The 21,711-nt window shown below is 42.0% G+C and overlaps 1 non-coding gene across 1 annotated transcript; it reads left to right on the forward strand.

Moving 5' to 3' along the window:
- Window positions 1–7,114: 7,114 nt before the first annotated feature.
- LOC120274286 lies at window positions 7,115–7,221 on the forward strand. The gene has a single exon (XR_005540816.1). It is a non-coding gene; the product is annotated as a small nucleolar RNA R71 (small nucleolar RNA).
- Window positions 7,222–21,711: the final 14,490 nt, after the last annotated feature.

Below are 21,711 nucleotides of genomic sequence, written 5' to 3' on the forward strand. Positions count from 1 at the left end.
CTATAACTAGTACCTTTAACATCAAACTTGAGGTTCCAAAAGAGTTTAATGAGCGAGTAATGCAACAAGTGTCAATTGAGCAAAAATTCCTAAAAATTCAAGCAAGAACTAGAGCATGAGAACATTCAATGTTAAAAAGTCTCCTAAACTCAAGAATGCAATCATTGCAACTAAGGTGAACCACCATTGGCTAAGTGAGCATGTATGTCAATCAAAACTAGTATAAAAAACATGTGCACGATGATACTCTCCCACCCCCCCCCACCTCCGCCGCACCCCACACTTAAGTTGTACATTGTCCCCAATGTACACATTCAAACTCACTAATAATGTAAAACAATCAAGAATATATAAGGGAGAGGAAATCAAAACAATAATCCCCTGACTCCTAATGTTGCATTTGATGGAGCTAAATCCTTGGGAGTGATGTTCCAATGGGTTGTGAAGCACACACGACCAAGTGCAAAAGCACTTCGGTCATGTTAATGACTAGTTCTCAATTGCCATACTGACAAGACCATCTGCATGTATACACGAGAGGGTTCAGTGAAGCTCAATAAAACAAAAACCACTCGAGTAAATAATAGGTAAAGCAATGAATATAACTCGAGACTACAAAATGAAAAAAAAACTCAAAAGAAAAGTCCTTTCTGAGTATACAAGTCCAAAATAAGATGCAAAAGTATAAAGATGATGAAAAATAAAGTCAAGTGTTGGTGTCATTAGCTGTCGGCTCTGTTGCAGCTGCTGGATAATCGAATGGTGCCGGTGGATCAGGTAATGGTGAGGCCGGAGGAGCTAGAGGTTGGCTAATAAATAACTGCTGTAACCTATCGAAACGGGCCATCACATCAGAATACTATGCTGACTGTATCGCTCGAATCTCGGTGATCTTAGACCATAATACATTCACAGTACTCTCGATACTATCAATATGATCATGAGCTCGAGGAGGTGTAAAAATAGGTACCGAGCGCCAGAGTGTCTCCTATGCTACAAAGGGTGCTCTAGTCCCTGACTGTGCAAACTGAGGCTTAAGAACCTGTCGGGAATCTTCTGCTGCATCCTTTCCACCCTCAGCGATCTCTAGGGTGGCCATAGCTATAATGTATGCTCTAGGCCCACATCTACGCACCAACCCCATCATCCTAATCGTATCAACTCCAAGAGGGGAATTCACGACAATCCTCTCAGCATCTCGAATAGCGTCTAGAAAACCCATCCCCAAGATGAGTCTAGTGATGTAAGGACTAGCAAATAGTAGTGCCACTCTCACAAACTGACCCTTATACCTCAAAATGTCTAAAATTACATGCCTCAGTTGAATCGACACATTGCAAAAAATGGAGTATAAATAGAGTAAGTCCTTCCTACTCAAAATAGCTGTGTTGTCACCTCAACCAGATACAAACCTACTGAGGACCGAGTGTAAGTATCTATAGCTCAGCTGAGATAGGCTGGTGGCCTTAGATAGACACTCTCGGTTCAGCAGAGATAGATCCAGAGTCGATATACTTGGAAAATCCATCGGCAAGCGTCCATACTCCTCTGTACTACTGTAACTCTTGTCGTACAAGCCATACTAACCGAGAACTCAGTGACACTCATGCAAAATGAAAGTTCGAATGCTCGGAACTATATAGCATCCATGGTGTCCAAACTCCTATATGACTAATCAAACTCGAAAGACGCCAACACCTCTAGTGTCAACGCGCTGAAAGCTGGCTCTCGGATCGTCAACAATCTTCTCCAGCTTCCCCATGCTAACATCTTATCAATCTCATCGGCTAGCTCTTCACCTTGCTGAATCTCTCTTCTCACACTCAAATCCACAACGCGAAACTGACCAAAACTGAGTACCGATAATCTCTCAAATCGAGCCTGATGCTTGGGATTCGAGAATTCTGTATAATGGCTCAGGTGGGGTCTTCCTGGGATGCTTAACTTCTTGCTTCTTTGAATTAGGCACTATATCTGCAAGAATTGACAAGAAAACAATCAACAAAGCTCTGGAAATAATACTGCAGAATTCCACACGCTCGTGTATATCTGTGGGGCTTGAAAATCACACGGTTGCATGTCGATACTCCCAAAAACACACCTTAAAACCACGTCTAAACTCTTTCTAAACATGCATAAACTAATATAGAGTGAAAATTGCTGCAACTCAACACTTTTAATCTAATAAAAACAAGAATTGGCAAATAAGAGAGAGAGCAAAAGGTTTACCAATGAAATGGGTATAAAAACTTCAAATTCAATGGGGAAATTGAATGGAAATCCATCTTAAACAACAGTAAGAAGTAGGGAAATTGATCAAGAGTGTTTTGCGAGTGTCTGGAGGGGCAGTAGATGAAAGATTCAATGAGATTTTTAAAGGAAATCATGTCTCTTGGAATTTTGCACATCCACACAGGCTTGTGGAAATTACGCACGTCCGTGTGCCTCCACAGGAGAGAGTCACATGGTCAGACGCATGCCCATGTGTGCTCTCGAGAAACCACTCCTTTGTCTCTGAACGCAACTCCACGGCCATGCAAAAAATACCCATACCCGTGCTTTGACCCACAGGGGCAGACGCACGCCCTTGTGGCTTCTCTGTCCAACCGAGAAAACTCTATAAGTGTTTCTCACACCCGTGCGGAAATTATGCATGGCTATGGATTCTTACCGGGCAGTTCACAGGGGCAGACACACGCCCCTGTGTCTTCTCGGGATTGAGGAGAAACTCTCTGTAGAGATTCGCACGCCCGTGCGGAAGTTACTCACGCCCGTGTGTTTATGGGAGAGTCATCCACAGGGGCGAGTCCACACCCCTGTGTTTTCTCAGGATAAATTTGTAAGTCTTTGTAGGAAAATGCACGCCCATGCAGAAATTACCCATGGGCGTGCCGACCGTCATAAGGTCATTCACAAGGCCGAGTCCACACCCTTGTGCCCTCTCTAGATGAGCTTTGAACGAAAATGCACGCCCATGCGTAAATTCCACACGGGCGTGTGTTTTCTCTGGACACTTCGAAAATACTGCAAACTCTACAGAAAATTCCTGAACATATAAATTCCTGACAACGCCCTTTGCGTATGTCCCGCAAGTGCAGGGGTTTGTCGAAGTAATAAAATCCCAGATAAGTGGGGTATTGTATCCACAAGGAGTAGGGAATAAAAACACTTAAATTGTTTCTTAACTAAGTGAAAGATGAATAGTGATATGTGTGACAAGATGTAACATAACACAAAATTAAAAGAACAAGAAAGAGATCACAAGTAAAAGAGAAGGTGATATAAATGGGGTACCCGGGCATTCTTCCGCATAGGACAATCTGTTCAAGTGCAAGAACCCTCTATTATACTTTCTAACTGATGCAATAATGAGTCGTGGAGATCCCTAAATACATGGTCCCAAATCTAAGGTCAACCATGCCTAACTCTATAAATGTCCCGGAGGAGAAATTGAATAACATCTCAACCTCGCACTCGTATAGAATTGCAATGAGTTCTAGGGATTCCAAATGATAAATTCTCTTCCTAGATGTAGACCTAACCCTTTTGTCCATGTGGAAGGTCCGTAGCCATAGTTAAGCCCTAGGTGCTAAAATTACTTCAACACTTCCTTTCGTTGCAACCGCAACTAAGCCCCAGCGAAAGGTCATCTTTTAGCCCATTCACTCTACAATGACCACAAAGAACTTGAGGAAATGGAGGTAGAATAAATCACACCGGAGAGGAATGGGGACACTCTGCTACCTCTCGTCTCACCCTCTCAACCCTCTCCAATCTAGCTTTGTCTAACTCTTGTGGTGTGTCACTCACTCACTAGGGTTACCAACAAGAACTTTCAACCCTAGTGTCACTCTAAGGGAGCATTCATACAATCAAGCATTCAAGATTGGAACTCAAACAAAAAATCAATTAATTGAAAGCATAATAAAGAGGTTCAATGAAACGAATACATCCTAGGGTTCACAAATACCCAAGTACCCATTAGGGGATTTAGTTCTCAATAGAGCTAATTACAATCAATGAAATCAAATGTAAAAGCAAAGAATCCATAGAAAAACATCCTCGATAGTTGTGGCGATGGTCTTGTGGAGAGTCTTCTACTCGTCCAAGGGTCCCTTTGTCCGGCATAGGATACACCTCGCCACATCAGTGCAGACGAAAGCTCTCCCACTAACCTTCTTCCAAACGAAGTGAGATGTCAGAGCCATAGAACCTCTCCAAATCCCTAGCCAATACATTTCAAAACCCTAGCCGCAACCCTTTCTCAAGTTTGGGAAAAGATGGAGAAAAGAATCCTGAAATCGCAACTGAAATCAGCTTTTAAAAGGCTAGAATCGGGAATCCAAACGCCCCTGTGTGTGCCCGTGTGGATTTTTCACACGGGCTTGTGGAATTAGTGCACACCTGTGTGGATTCTCTGTTTTCATCCTTCTTCGGCCGGCTGTGAATAGTTCCTGCTACATTGTTTTGCTACAGTACCCAACTACAGTACCTGGCCGAAACACTCCTGAATCCATGCTTTCATTGAGGTAACATAAACGGGCACACGATTATGTCATAGATCGCTTTGCTTCTTCAACAATGGATATGTTGGTGGAGATCTTGTTATATATGCACAAGCCGGAATGCTTGAATGTGACTGCCCTTGTACCCCTCCAAATCATTGTGCTAACTTGAATACGAGGAGGTTGGCGCACATTCCCGCAATTCGAACCCGACTTATGTCTTCGCGTTTGAACCTTCTTAAGATTTCCTCCAATTGGTGCATTTACAATCCACATTAGCTTCTTTCTCTAATATTCGGCCTCACAACCCTATATGCGTAAAAGTAACATAAATACACACATATTAGCATTAAAACCCTATAAAAGTTATGCTCATCATAAGGAAAGAACACATTGCATTCTTATCACACAAGCACTTATCACTTACAAAACAACTTTACCAGAGAAAACACTGAAAATAAGCTCAAACGGCCAACATTCTCCGCCAAAACACAATAAAGCACAAGATGACACCAAAATCCACAAGAAAAACACAACAAAAGCATCTAGAAATCAAGATACTGACACTCAAAGTCTTATTCAAGCAAATACTAAACTAACAACTAAGAAAACAATAAATGCTTGGGTTGCCTCCCATGAAGAGCTTGTTTAACGTCACTAAGCTTGGCGTACCTTGTCTTACCTCACAGGGGCTCATAGATGAAGGTTTTTCTCTTGCCCTTGACTTGAAAGCACGATGAGCAAAGTCTCTTGAGGGTAGAGGGGAAGTTATTGGGCTTGGTACCACTTAACAAGGGTTCATCCACCTTGTTTGGTTCTTGCACATCTCCAACACCCTTGGAGCATTTCTTGTGGCGTCTCCTCGCATTCTTCATCTTTTGGAGCACTTTCTTCATAATCCCCAGATTAGATGGTACTTCTTCCTTTTGACCAAGCATTAGCACTTCTTCATTCTCCACCTCTTGGTCTAACAAACCCTCGTATGGGTCCGGATTGAACATTTCCTGTATATATTCATCAATTATCTCATTAGTAGTGTCAAGAAAGTAAAGAGAATAATCAAAGTCAAGAGAATGTATCATGGCTTCGGCAAGGTGGCATGTGAGCTTATCATCTCCAACCCTCAATGTCAACTCCCAACCATCCATGTCGATCAATGCCTTGGAAGTGTGCAAGAATGGCCTCCCAAGTATCAAAGGAACATCTGTATCCTTATAGACATCTAACATTATGAAATCTAAAGGAAATATATACTTATCAACTTTGACAAGCACATCTTCAATGATGGCCCTCGGATGTCTCACTGTTCGGTCCGCCAATTATAATGCCATCCGAGTGGGCCTAGGCTTTCCCAAGCCTTGCTTCTGGAAGAAGGAATATGACATGACATTGATACTGGCCCTTGAGTCCGCCAATGCCATTTCTTCACCCAAGTTGCCAATGTTGCAAGGAATGATGAAACTTCCTAGGTCTTTCTTCTTGTTCGGCATATTCTTTTGCAAGACTGCCGAGCAAGATGCATCTAGAATCATGGAGGCACTCTCCTCTAATTTCCTTTTGTTGGTCAACAAATCTTTCAAGAATTTTGCATACCTCAGCATTTAGGATAATGCCTCAACAAAAGGAATGTTTATATTTAGTTGCCTAAACAAGCCCAAAAACTTCTTCTACTGCTTATCCACTTGGTCGATCTTCAATCTAGAGGGATAAGGGTTTCTTAGCTTGTAAGGTGGGTGTGCCACCTCCTTCTCCTTCGTTGCTCCCTTATCAACCTCTACGACCTTCGGTGTTTCAACATTGGTCTTCTCACTTGAAAGCTTACCTTCAACCTCATGACCACTTCTCAAAGTGATCGCCTTCACATGCTCTCGTGGATTGGTCTCGGTATTACTCTGCAAGCTTCCTTGTGGTCTCTCCGATAGAGACTTCGCAATTTGTCCCACTTGATTTTCTAGGTTATGCAATGAAACGGTATGGTTGCGAAGTGTAGCCTCGACAGATTGGAACCGTGTATCCGATGATTGCACAAATCTAGCCAAGGCTTTCTCTAAGTCGGTCATTCAGGTTTCCAAGCCAGACACTCTATTTTCCATGTTTGGGGCTTGTTGATGGCCTTTGGTTGTCCTTAGTTGCTCCACGAAAAGTTGGGATGATTCTTCTAACCTTGATTGTAGGTGTTGCTATATGGATTACCTTGGTTCCTCATTGCATTACCCACAAAGTTAACTTTCTTCACCGAAAATACATCACCAATAGAGATCTGGCAATCAGAGGGAGCATGTCCAATGCCACACCCGGTGCAAGTAGTCATGGCCGCCACTCTATTCAAAGTTAGAAGGTCTAACTTCTTACTTAATGATTCCACTTTGGCTGCCAAAGAAGTGACTACATCTATTTCATGGAGCCCGACCATCTTTTTCCTTTCCTGTATATTCTGCTATTAATTGTTCATTGCCATATCTTCTACAAACTATCGGGCTTCTTCCTGGGTTTTACTCCCCATTGTACCTTCCACGGCGGCATCTAACAATTGCCTTGTACTCAGATTCAATTGCATTGTACTCAGATTCAACCCATTATAGAAAGTCTGAATAATCATCCATTCGGAAAATCCATGTTGTGGGCATCTCCACAAAAGATCCTTGAAGTGCTCCCATGTCTCAAACAATGATTCCAATTCCATCTGGTACAAATGACGATATCCCATTGTGAAACTTGGCCTACTTTCCTGGAGGTAAGTATCTAGCAAGAAAAGCTTCGACCATCTCATTCCAAGTCGTGATGGATGCTTTTGGCAAGGAATAAAGCCAGTGCTTGGCTCTTCCTTGAAGAGAAAATGGGAAAGCTCTCAATCTAATAGCATCATCCGATAAGCGGTTAATCTTCAGCATATCACAAACTTCCAAGAAGTTCTCTATGTGGCTGTTTAGATCCTCATCGGTTAAACCAATGAACTGCGTTGACTACTGAATCATCTGGATGAATGCTGGTTTCAGCTCAAAGTTCAGAGCTGTAATTAGGCATTGCACAATACTAGATTATGTCCCCAGTACTGATGGTCTTGAGTAATCAGATAATGTTCTCTGTTGTTCATTCTGCTCAGCCATGTTGTCATATCGAAGGGTTCCCTAGGGTCATAACCTGGAGCTACAACCAAAAAGAAAAGAAAGATCAGAATAATGATAGAATAGGAAAAATGTGAAATAGAATGAATGAACGAATGGCTAAGATAACAAAGTGCAAAGTATCTCTAAATGCCTACTCCCCAGCAACGGCGCAAAAAACTTAACAACGCCCCTTGCGTATGTCCCACAAGTGCACGGGTTTGTCGACTAATAAAATCCCAAATGAGTGGGTATCGTATCCACAGGGAGTAGGGAGTAAAAATACTTAAATTATTTCTTAACCAAGTGAAGACGAATAATGTTTGTGTTGATGAGAACAATCTCAATATCTCGCACTCAGATAGAATCGCATGGAGTTCTACGGATTCCAAGTGATAAACCCTCTTCCTAGAAATAGACGTAAACCTTTGGTCCAGGTGAGAGGTCCCTAGTCACAACTAAACCCTAGGTGCTAAAATCACTTCAACGCTTCACTCTGTTACCTTTGCAACTAAGCCCCAACGGAAGGTCATCCCTTAGCCCATTCACTCTACTATAAACGCAAAGAACTCAAAGAAATAGAGGTAGGATAAATTACACCGGAGGAGAAAGGTGACGCTCCGCTACTTCTTGACACACCCTCTCAACCCTCTCTAATCTAACTTTGTCTAACTCTCGTGGTGTTTCACTCACTCACAAGGGTTACCAAGGTGAACTCTCAACCCTAGTGTCACTATAAGGGAGGATTCAATCAAACAAGCATTCAAGATTGGAACTCAAATAAAACATCAATCAATGAAAGCATAATAGAAGGTATAATGAAACAAATACATCCTAGGGTTCACAAATCCAAGTACCCACTAGGGGATTTAGCTCTCCATGGAGCTAGTTACAATCAACAATGAAATCGATTGTAAAAACAAGTAATCCATAGAAAACCCCCTCGATAATCATGACGATGGTCTTGTGGAGAAGCCTCGTCTCCTCCAAAGGTCCACTTGTCCAGCCTAGCATATACCTCGCCGGATTGGTACCAACGAAAGTTCTCCCAATAACCTTCTTCTAAGTGGAGCGCGATGTCGAAGCTGAAAAACCTCTCCAAAAACCCTGCCAATACCTCTGAAAACCCTATCCGCAGCCCCCTCTCATGTTTAGGAAAGAATGGAGAAAAGAATGCTGAAATCGGGGCTGAATCACCGCTTAAATAGGGCTGGAATTGGGCATCCACACGCCCCTGTGGATTTGCCACACGGGCCTGTGAAATTTCCACACGAGCGTGGATAATTTCCATATGCCAGTATGGATTCTTTAGAATTCTCTTTTCAGCCGGCTTTGAATAGTACTTGCTACAATACCGGCCCGAAACACTCCCGAATTCATGTTTTCATCGAGGTAACATCAACGGGCACACTTTCACCTCGTAGATCGCTTTGCTTTTTTCAATAACCGGCCTCATTAGTGTAGATCTTGCTATCAATGCACAAGGCGGGATACTTGAATGTGACTACCTTTATGCCCCCTCCAAACCATTGTACTAGCTTGAATACACGAAGGTTGGCACACATTCTCGCATCTTGAACCCGACTTATGTCTTTGGGTTAGATCCTTCTCAAGATTTCTTACAAATAGTGCGTTCATGATCTACATTGGCTTCTTTTTTAACATTCAGCTTCACAACCCTATATGCATGAAAGTCACACAAATGCATAAGTATTAGTGCTAAAACTTGATAAAAGTAATGCTAATCATATGAAAAGAACACTCCGCATTCTTATCACACAAGCACTTATCAGCCATGCACACGGTTGTGTCCTGACTGTCTCAATCTTGAAAGTGTCTTTTTACACAGAATTCTTGCTGGATCAACATTAGGCTAAGAACTCCGGAGGGTATGACACAAGCGTGTCCAGCCCGTGTCAAGCTTGAGTATTGAACTCCTTTTGAATATCTTCTTGTTTTCTTCCCGAATTCACTCCAAAATGTATTAAGCCCGTAATTTCTGCACATATAACAAAAATACCCATAATTGCACTGCTCATGTATAAAAGTATACTTGAGAACAAGCAAAATGATGAATTAAGGATATGAAAACATGTATACAAAGTGCACTCTTCAAATACCCCCACACTTGAATGCACAAAGGAGGTGAGTGCAATGTTTCCGATCTTAGTGTAATGGTGATGAAAGTTTTAAACAGAGGGCAATCACAGGTGTTAGTAAAGACATGAATGCACCAGAATGACTATACTCCCACATCCCGAAACCTAGCACGTGTGTCTTTAAAAACCTACTCATGTTACCCATCATCAACAAAATTTACAAAAGATACTAAATTCTATTGGTAGTAACTTCATACACCTTAGAGGTAGCCTTTTTCCCTGCTAGATCATCAAATGTACATTTGTGATGGCAAAAATTTGATTACTCAAGAGTTGCTGTCACTCATCTAAAGTGATGGCTCTTTCTACCATCATTTTCACACAAGTAAGCTTTACAAGATCTTTGGTAGGGCATTACAAACACGGAATCCAACTATCCAAATTTTTTTTTAAACACCAAACATGTTGAACCACAAGTAGGGTAAGGTGACAAGAGTTTTAGGTTAAGTAAAAGTAAGTCATAATTGCACTACAATGGTTACTAACACACACTTGTCCCCTTAAGTTTAAACATCACTCGCTAACTAATCAAAGATCATCATGTGCAAGGTACTCATCACCCACACAATCATGCAACCTCCCCCACACTTGAAAATTACATTGCCCTCAATGTAAATAAGCCATGCAATGAAATGAGGAATAATGCAAGGAGAAGGATGAAGCTACTGCCCTGAATTTAGAATTGTATTGTGTCACTGTCATAAGTATTCCCCCAAAACAAACACTGAGAGTGATGGTGCTACTCTGACATGTTGCTAACTCCAAGTAACCACAAATTCCTTGAGATACAAATTGGGACACAAAGGAAGCAAACATCAGTAATATAATAGATAAGCAAACACTGGAAAATTAAACAAACTAAAATGCTAGTGGAGGTATCATCCGAAGTCTGAAATGCAAATTTAGAATCCCCTTGCAGACTATAGTACAAAGCAAACTATGAAAAGATAAAATACATAGCAAATGCAAAAAGAGAAGAAAATCGCTAAATTAGGAGGTCTCATCTGAAGTCTAGTCATCAGGTGGTGGAGCGAGAGACGAGTAACAGTGGTTCGTGATGCGCTGCAGGCTCCTTCATAGCCATGAAAGATGCGAAGAACCAGCCATGGTAGAAGAAGTGGTGGCCGAGGTAGGAGCGGATGAGACAGGACTAGCTTCCGAGGGAAGAACAACATCATTGGAAGGCGAGGGCGAATGGAATCCCATATACTGCAGGCTATAGAGAGATATGGGTTTGTGGCCCATGACAGTTGGCATGTGATCTACGTTGCCTAAAAGTCCCATCCCTCGAAGAAGTCAGGTGATGCATGGTCCCGAAAAAATTGTGTCCCTTGGTATCAGAAGCCTGATGTTGGAAAAAATAGGCAACTACAAAACCGAAGTGATAGGGGGCCGATCGACCGTGCTCAGTAGGTATTTAAACTCGGAAGAGGAAATATATTTTACACCATGAATTCGCCCCATAATGGAGTCACTGAGCAAGGTGTGAACAATCCGTAGCATAGGCGACTTAAGCATGGTAGCGTCAGTGAGGCTTGGTCAAAACAGGATCCTAAAATCGCTCAATCATTTACAGCGAGTGCTGAGACCCTCACCCAAAGGTGGTGAACAAATAAGGTGACAATATTCTTCAGTCATAGTTTACTCAGGTGTGTACAAGCCTATGAGCAACACCAAGTCTGTACAACTAAAGTGATATTCACATCCACAAAGTTGAAATTGAATGGTCAAAGGGTCATCCCAAACATTGTACCCAATGCGACATTTAAAAGAAGTGAGGAACTCAAGCGTGAGATTAGGAAAGGAGGGCTCCTCAATGGTCAATAGTTTGTGCGAAGAGCTGACGTTCAATAACTGCTCGACCTCAACCTTGAGTCCTATAGTCTGTAGTGCATCCCAATTAAGGGAACATAGTGTATTGAATGTGTGAGTGAATAGCCGAGTGTAACATTCTTGGTGGAGTAGTGAAACAAATATGGGTCGGCAAACAATGTCATTGGACAGATTGGCAATGGGTGCCCTATATGACAAACTGATAAAGGTGCCTTTCTACTTACTCGGCATTGTCTGCACAAATTTAGTAAAACAAGTCCGACCATCAAAGGGAAAAAAGAAGGTTAGACACGATCGTGTCAACAATTATTAGAGATCCCACAAAATCCAAATCTCAGGGATTCACGGTGAAACACTAGACCGAAGAGATGCCCGGGCTCATAACTAATAAATCAAACCCTAGCGGTTGAGCAACCCGGTCATCAGCAAGAACTAGAGAAGAAGCAATACCAATGTCAAAGACAAATTCATAAGAATGCAGGGGAATGTGGACTGGGGAAAAATGTGAGCGAGCGAACGAAGCCCATGAAGACGTCTCATCCTCATCAACTCTTTACCCTTGATGAAGAGAAAAAAAAACTCGAACGATGTGTGGAATGGATAAGAATGCACACGACGTTTGAGGTGACAGGCGAGAAAACGAGATTGGAGATTTGACCGGTTGACACATCCTACCGCAAGTGCATGGGTTGTTGAAGTAATAAAATACCCTAGTGAGTGGTTAGTCCTATCCACAAGGAATAGTAATCAAAAACATAAGAATTGCTATTTAACTATGGTAAAGATGAGTTAAAGTGGTGTGACCAATATCTATGCAAATAGAAATAAAAAGAACAAGAAGGAGACACAATAAAATGATAGGAGAGACAATCAATAGAAAGTGGGGCAAACGGACATTGCTCACCCTAGGACTATTGCTTCAAGTCCAATACCGATCATTATATCTTCTAACTGATAATTAATGAGTCATGAAAATCCTTAAACACACGGTCTCAAGCCTAAGGTCAATAGTGACTAACCCAACACTATACCCCGATAAAAAGGAATGCTCTCAATGCCTCACACTGTGCAAGGTTACATAAAACTCTAGGGACTTCAAGTGATAAACCCTATTCCCTAATCTAGAACTAACCCTTTGGTCCAGGCGAAAGATCCCTAGTCACAATTAAGCCCCAGCACTAAGGATTACTTCAATGCTTTACTTTGTTACTTGCGTAACTACGCCCCAGCGTAGTTCCTCTCTTAGCACTTCACTCTATTGTTACCACAAAGAAATCTTGGAACACGAAGGTAGGATAAATCACACCGAAAGGAAAAGGAGACGTTCCGCTACCTCTCGACTCAGTCTCTCAACCCTCTACAATTGACCTTTGTCTAACCCTTATGGTGTGTCACTCATCCACAAGGATTACCAAGATGGATTCTCAACCCTAGTATCACTCCAATGGAAAATCACTTCAACAAGCATACAAGATTGGAACTTAATTAGAACATCAATTAAATAAAACATAATGAAATGTTAATGAAACAATATCATCCTAGGGTTTACAAGTCCAAGCACCCAGTAGGGGTTTATCTCTCCATGGATCAAGATAAATCAATAATGAAATTGAAAGTAAAAACATGCAATCCATAAGTAAAACCCCTTTGTAGTCCTATCAATGGTCTTGCGGAGTAGCCACATCTTCTCCAAAGGTTCCCTCATCAACCCTAGGCCATACCTCGCCGAATTAATGCCGATGAAAGCTCCCCCAATAACTATCTTTCGAAGGAACACGGTGTTGAAGGCTGTAGAGCCACTCCAAAAACCTTGCCAAAGCCTCTCCAAACCCTAGCCGTGAGAGCCTCCAAAGTTGGGGAAAAGATGGGAAAAAGATTTGAAAAAGATTACAAGTCACGGCTTGAATAGGGCTGGAATCGGGCATCCTCACGGGCGTGTGGAATTTCCACACTGACAACGTCCCCTTGCATATATCCCGCAAATGCACGGGTTTGTCGAAGTAATAATCCCGGGTGAGTGGGTATCGAATCCACAGGGAGTAGGGAATAAAAACACTTAATTCACTTCTTAGCTATGTGAAAGATCAGTAGTGATAATTGTGACAATGATTCAATTCTCAAAAGTAAAAGCAACAAGTAAGAGAGCATGAGTAAAGGAGGAGGTAAGGCAATCGATAAAGATGGGGTACTTGGATAATGCTCCACCTAGGATAATTGTTTCAAGTGCAAGAACCCTCTATTATGCTTCTTAATCAATGCAATGGTGAGTCATGGAAATCCTTAATTACATAGTCCCAAATCTAAGGTCAACTATGCCTAACTCTATACATGTCCCGGAGGAGAAAGCGAACAATCTCAACACCTCGCACTCGCATAGAGTTGCAATGAGCTCTAGGGATTCCAAGTGATAAATCTCTTCCTAATTATAGACCAAACCCTTTGGTCTAGGTGGAAGGTCCCTAACCACGATTAAGCCCTAGATACTAAGATCACCTCAACGCTTCACTCCGTTGCAAGCGCAACTAAGCCCCAGCGGAAGTTCATCCCTTAGACCATTCACTCTATTATGGCAGCAAAGAACTCGAGGAATGGAGGTGGAATCTATCACGTCAGAGGGGAAATGGGACATTTTTGTACCTCTCGACTCACCCTCTCAACCCTCTCCAACCTAGCTTTGTCTAACACTCGTGGTGTGTCACTCACTCACAAGGTTACCAACGAGAACTCTCAACCCTAGTGTCACTTTAGGGGAAATGTTCATACAATCAAGAATTCAAGGTTGGAACTCACAATAAACATCAATTTATTGAAAGCATAATAAAGAGATTCAATGAAACAAATACATCCTAGGGTTCACAAATACCCAAGTACCCACTAGGGGTTTAGCTCTCCATGGAGCTAAGTACAATCAAAGAAATAGAATGTAAAAGCAATGAATCCATAGAAAACCCCCTTGATGGTCGTGTCGATGGTCTTATGGAGAGTCCTCTACTCGTCGCAAGGGATCCTTTGTCCGGCCTAGGATACACCTCGCCGGATCGGTGCCGACGAAAGCTCTCCCAATAACCTTCTTCCAAACGACACACGATGTCGGAGCCATAGAACCTCTCCAAAACCCTAGCCAATACCCCTCAAAACCCTAGCCGAAGCCATCTCGCAAGTTGGGGAAAAGATGGACAAAAGAATACTAAAATCGGGGCTGAATCGGCTTTAAATAGGGCTGGAATCGGCCGACCACACGGGCGTGGATACTTCACACGCCCTTGTGGAATTTTCACACGGGCGTGGATAATTTCCACACGCCCGTGTGGATTCTCTGAACTCTTGTTTTCTCGGCCGACTGTGAACAGTGCTGCTACAGTACTTTGCTACATTGCCCAGCTCCAGTACCCAGCCTGAATAGCTTTCCGAATCCATACTTTCATCGGGGTAATACAAACGAGCAGATGTTCACGTCGTGGATCACTTGCTTCTTCAATGATAGGCAAGTTGGTGGACCTCCAAATGGATGTGCCAACTAGAATACGAGGAGGTTGGCACACACTCTAGCATCTCACACCCCACCTATGTCTTCGCATTTGAACCTTAGCAAGATTTCCTCCAAAATGAATGTATTGTTCTCCACATTGGCTTCCTTCCTTCATACTCGGCCTCACAACCCTGCCTGCACGAAAGTAACATAAAAACACACATATTAGTGTAAAAACCCAAGAAAAGTAATGCTCAACATAAGGAATGAATGCTTCGCATTCATATCGCACAAGCACTTATCACACACACCCCTGTGAATCTCCAGGAATCAAATTTTTAGCGCGCTGTCAACAATAACTGCTTTAGTGATTTTGCTATAGTACTTCTCCAAAATGCTCCTGAATCCACATTTTTCATCGAGGCTACATGAATGGGCACACATCCATGCGGTAAATCGCATTGTGTCTTCAATAAAATCACATTTGACGAAAATCTTGCTAGTGTTACACAAGTCGAAACACATGAGTGTGACTACCTTTGTGCCCCTCCAATTTGCATGTTCACTCGAATACAATGGAGGTTGGCACACAATCACATGTCTTTGAGCACAACTTGTGTCTTCATGTTTGTCCACTCCATAATTTCATCAACAAATTGCATTCATGATCTAATTTTGGTTTCTTTCTTTCATACTTGTCTCCATAATCCTAGATGCACAAAAGAACACAAATACACATGTATAAGTGATAAAATCTGAGAAAAGTAATGCTCAATGTAAGAAAAGAATACTTTGTATTTGACAACACCCCTTGTGTGTAACCTGCAAGTGCACGGATTTGTCGAAGTAATAAATCCTAGGTGATTGGGTATCGTATCCATAGGGAATAGTGAATAGAAACATGATGATTGCTATTTAACTAGGATGAGAATGAATCAATGATGTTGTGAATAATATTAATATGAAAAGACTAAAAGAAATAAGAAAGACAGGCACGATAAAATCAGAGGAAAGGAAATTGATAGAAGTGGGGTACTCAGACAATGCTCCCCCTAGGACTAATGTTTCAAGTGCAAGACCAACTATTATGTCTCCTATTTGATGCTTAATAAGTCATGGACATCCTTGAATACACGGTCCGAAACCTAAGGTCAACCGTGACTAACTCTATACTATGCCCCGACGGAAAAATCAAACAGTCTCAACGCCTCACACTGTGTAAAGTTGCAAAGTACCCACTAGGGGGTTTAGCTCTCCATGGAGCAAGATACAATCAATAATAAAATCAAAAGTAAAAACATATAATACATAGAAAACCCCCTTGGTATTCATGTCGATGGTCTTGTGGAGTGACTGTGTCTTCTCCAAAGGTTCACTTGTTAAGCCTAGGACACACCTCGCCGGATCTGTGCCGACTAAAGCTCCCCCAATAACTATCTCAAAAGAGAATCACGGTGTTGAAGTTGTAGAACCACTCTAAAAGCCTTACCAAAGCCCCTCTAATTCATAGCCGCCCGCCTCTCGGACGATGGAGAAAAGGTGAGAAAAAGGATGCTGAAATCGGGCTCAAAAATGGCTTTAAATAGGCTGGAATCAAGCATCCACACGAGCATGTTGATGTTCCACACGCCCCTATAGAATTTCCACACGGGTGTGTGGAATTTTCACACGCCCCTGTGGATTCTCTGGAATTTTGATTTTCGGCCGGTTGTGGACAGTAACCATTAAAGTAAATTGCAACAGTGATTTACTACAGTGCCTGCTACAGTACCCACGCCAAAAAACACTCCCGAATCCACTTTTCATTAAGGTAACATAAATAGGCACACATTTATGCTGTAGATCGCGTCGCCTCTTCAATAATCTGGTTGATTGGTGCAAATCTTGCTATCATTGCATAAGTTGGGATATGCAAATGTGACTGCCTTCGTGCCCCTCCAACTCATTGCATTTGTTGCTTCCAAGATTCCACCAAATAGTGCGTTCATGATCTACTTTTGGCTTCTTTTCTTAATACTTAGCGTCACAACCCTACATGCGCAAAAGAACACAAATACACATATATTAGTGTTTAAACCTGATAAAAGTCATGCTCATCGTAAGGAAAAAATACTTCACATTCTTAACACACAAGCACTTATAAATATTACTAATACACAAGCGCTTATCAACCTTCTATACACTTAAGCTTTTGCTTGTCCTCAAGAAAAAATAAAACATTGAAGCATAGAAGAAGAAAATATTAAAAGTGCTTGGCCTTAGGTTTACCAAAAGCATTCAAGGGAATCATTCTGCAAGTAAGGAAAAATTTCAACACCGAATATGAAAAGTAATGCTCTAGCTAAAAACTTGAATAAAAAAGGACAACAACCCGATATTGTGTAAGTGTGTGTAAACTCACCCAAGTCAACCCAACGTATACTCCTCAAAGTTCTAAGTACAAGAGACTTATTTATGTACAAAAGGAAGAAAAGAGACGGTAGTAGCCTCACACTTCCTTTAAGGTAGCACTTTCTTAAGCGGACGCTAAGGTGCCTTTCACACTATCGAGGTTGTAGCTCTTTCTACAGGGGTAGTAGCTTTCACTCATCCCATGAGAAAGTTCTTTCTCTCATTAGGGCATAACTAGTATCCGTGACAATGCCCCTTGCATATGTCCCGCAAGTGCACGGGTTTGTCGAAGTAATAAAATCCCTGATGAGTGGGGTATCATATCTACAGGGAGTAGGGAATAAAATCACTTATATTGTTTCTTAACTAAGTGAAAGATAAATAGTGATATGTGTGATAATATGTAAAATAACACAAAAGTAAAAGAACAAGAAAGAGAGCACAAGCAAAGTAGAAGGTAAGGAAATCGATATAAATAAGGTACCCGGGTATTGTTCCTCCTCGAACAATCGTTTCAAGTGTAAGAACCCTCTATTATACTTTCTAACTGTTGCAATAATGAGTCGTGGAGATCCTTAAATACATGTTCCCAAATCTAAGGTCAACCATGCCTAATTCTATACATGTCCCGGAGGATAAATTGAATAATCTCTCAACCTCACACTCGTATAGAATTGCAATGACTTTTAGGGATTCCAAATGATAAATCCTCTTCCAAGATGTAGAGCTAACCCTTTGGTCTAGGTGTTAGGTCCCTAGCCATGGTTAGGCCCTAGGAACTAAAATCACTTCAACGCTTCACTCCGTTGTACCCGCAACTAAGCCCAAGCGGAAGGTCATCCTTTAGCCCATTCACTCTACTTTGACCCCAAAGCACATGAGGAAATGGAGTTAGAATAAATCACACCGGAAGGGAAAGGAGACGCTCCGCTACCTCTTGACTCACCCTCTCAACCCTCTCCAATCTAGGTTTGTCTAACTCTAATGGTGTGTCACTCACTCACAAGGGTTACCAACAAGAACTCTCAACCCTAGTGTCACTCTAAGGGAACATTCATACAATCAAGCATTCAAGATTGGAACTCAAATAAAACATCAATTAATTGAAAGCATAATAAAAAGGTTCAATGAAACGAATACACCCTAGGGTTCACAAATACCCAAGTACACACTAGGCGGTTTAGCTCTCCATGGAGCTAATTACAATCAATGAAATCAAATGTAAAAGAAAAGAATCCATAGAAAAACATCCTCGATAGTTGTGGCAATGGTCTTGTGGAGAGTTCTCTACTCGTCCAAGGATCCCTTTGTCCGGCCTAGGATACACCTCGCCGGATCGATGCCGACGAAAGCTCTCCCACTAACTGTCTTCCAACAAGAGCACGATGTCGGAGCCATGGAACCTTTCCAAATCTCTAGCTAATACCTCTCAAAACCTTAGCCACCGCCCTCTCTCAAGTTGGGAAAAAGATGTACACAAGAATTCTGAAATCGGGGTTGAAATCGGCTTTTAAAGGGGTAGAATCGGGAATCCATAGGGGTGTCAAACGGGCCGTGCCGGCCCGGGCCCGGCACGAGTTGGGCCGTGCTTGGCCCAAGCACGGTGCTGCATGACGTTGCTCGGGCGAGCACGGCCCAAACCCCCGGCCGTCTTTGGGCGGGGGTTTGCGGCCCGCTGGGCAGCACGGCCCGCGGCCCGATTCGGGCCAACATGGCCCGGCACGCTAAATGTAAGTTTTTTAAAAAAAAATTTTCTTTGGTATATTTTTTGTTTTTTAGTCAATAAGGCTTTTTAGTTCTATATTTTTTTGAATTTTTAGGATATTTTTTTATATTTTTTTAGCAATTTTTAGGGTATTTTTTTATATTTTTTTGGGGTTTAAAATAAAAAATATAAATATAATATAACTGGGCCGGGCCACGTGCTGGGCCGACCTTGGTGGTTGGCGGGCCGTGCCGGCCCGGCACGATTTCTAGAAGGGCCGTGCCGGCCCGAGCACACATAGTGCATGGGCCGTTGTGGGCCCGGGCCGTGCCGGGCCGGGCCGGCCCGTTTGACACCCCTAGGAATCCACATGCCCCTGTTGGTGCTCGTGTGGATTTTTCAGATGGGAGTGTGGAATTAGCGCACTCCCGTGTGGATTCTCTGTTTTCATCATTCTTTAGCCGGCTATGAACAGTACCCGCTACAGTGTTTGCAACAGTGTCCTGCTAGAGTACCGACTCGAAACACTCCCGAATCCATGCTTTCATCGAGATAACGTAAACGGGCACACGATTATGTCATAGATCTCTTTGCTTCTTTAATAATGGATATGTTGGTGGAGATCTTGTTATACATGCACAAGACGGAATGCTTGAATGTGACTGCCCTTGTGCCCCTCCAAATTGTTGTGCTAACTTGAATACGAGGAGATTGGCGCACATTCCCGCAATTCGAACCTGCCTTATGTCTTCGCATTTGAACCTTCTCAAGATTTCCTCCAGTTTGTGCATTTACGATCCACATTGGCTTCTTTTTCTAATATTCGGGCTCACAACCCTATCTGAATAAAAGTAACATAAATACACACATATTAGCATTAAAACCCGATCAAAGTAGTGCTTATCATAAGGAAAGAACACTTCACATTCTTATCGCACAAGCACTTATCAAACTCCCCCACACTTAAGATTTTGCTTGTCCTCAAGCAAAAATTAAAACATTATGTGCATAGATGATGGAAATATTGGAAGTGCTTGGCCTTAGGTTCACCAAACAATACAAAGATAGCATTCTATAAGTAAGGGAAATTTCAAAACTAAATACGAAAAATCAATGCTCTGGCTAAAAACTTGAATCAAAAAGGACAACAAACCCGAAATTGTGTAAGTGTGTGAATTCACTCAAAACAACCAAAAGTATACTCCTCAAAGTTCTAAGTACAATGGACTTATTTATGTACAAAAAGTAACAAAATTTCAAAGATGGTAGTAGCTTCACACATCCCCTAAGGTAGCCCTTTCCAAAGCGGCCATAAGGTGGCTTTCACACTTTCGAGGTGGTAGCTCTTTCTACCGGAGTGGTTGCTTTCACTCATCCTATAAGATAACTCTTTCTCTCATTAAGGCATAACTAGTATCCGAGTTATAAAAGTAGCTGCATACTTCATAGGTGGTAGCTCTTTCCACCCAACAAGCACAAATAAACAATAAAACTATTTTGTTCTTTTTTTTCATTTCACCAAATTTTTTTCACAAATAACAAAAGAAACAATAATAACTAGTCCCTTTAACATCGAACATGAGTTTCCAAAAAGATTTAAAGAGTGAGTAGTGCAACAAGTGTCAATCGGGCAAAAATTCTTACAAATTCAAGCAAAAACTAGAGCATGAAGACAATCAATGTTAAAAATTCTCCTAAACTCAAGAATACAATTATTACAACTAAGGTGAACTGCCATTTGCTATGTGAGTATGTATATCAATCAAAATTAATATAAAAGAGATGTGTGCACTATGAAACTCCACCCCCCCCACCACACACTTAAGTTGTACATTGTCCCCAATGTACACATGCAAGCTGACTCATAATGTATATCAATCAAGAAAAAATGTGGGAGAAGCAATCAAAACAATACTCCCCTGACTCCTATTATTGCATTTGATGAAGCTAAATCCTTGGGAGTGATGTTCCAATTGTTTGTGAAGCACACACGGCCAAGTGCCGAAGCACCATTGGTTGTGCCCATGACAAGTTCTTAATTCCCATGTTGACAAGACCATCTGCACGCATACACGAGGGGGTTCAGTGAAGCTCAATAAAACAAAAACAACAACTCGAGTATATAAAAGATAAAGCAATGAATACAACTCGAGACAACAAAATGAAAATAAACTCAAAAGGAAAGTCCTTTCTGAGTATACAAATCCAAAATGACGAAAACAAAGTCAAGTGTCAGTGCCGCGCTCTGGCTCCTCTACTGCTGCGCGTGCTAGATCGAAGGATGCTGGTGGAGGTGGTGATGGTGATATCGGAGGGTTCTGAGAAGTCCTCGGCCACAAGACAAATGACGAGGTGACATCTCGCTCTAAAATCTGCTGTAATGTGTCGAAATGTGCCATGAACTTTGTATAATGTGCGGCCCGCATAGCCTGAATCTCAGCAATCTTTGCTCGGACCTCAGTGATCTCTATTCGTATCATCCCAACAGCACTCTCAAGCCTCTCAAAGCTATCATGGGCTCGATATGGTGAAAAATGCATACTCG

The sequence above is a fragment of the Dioscorea cayenensis genome, chromosome 12 (genome assembly GCF_009730915.1).
Source record: "Dioscorea cayenensis subsp. rotundata cultivar TDr96_F1 chromosome 12, TDr96_F1_v2_PseudoChromosome.rev07_lg8_w22 25.fasta, whole genome shotgun sequence".
NCBI lineage: Eukaryota > Viridiplantae > Streptophyta > Magnoliopsida > Dioscoreales > Dioscoreaceae > Dioscorea > Dioscorea cayenensis.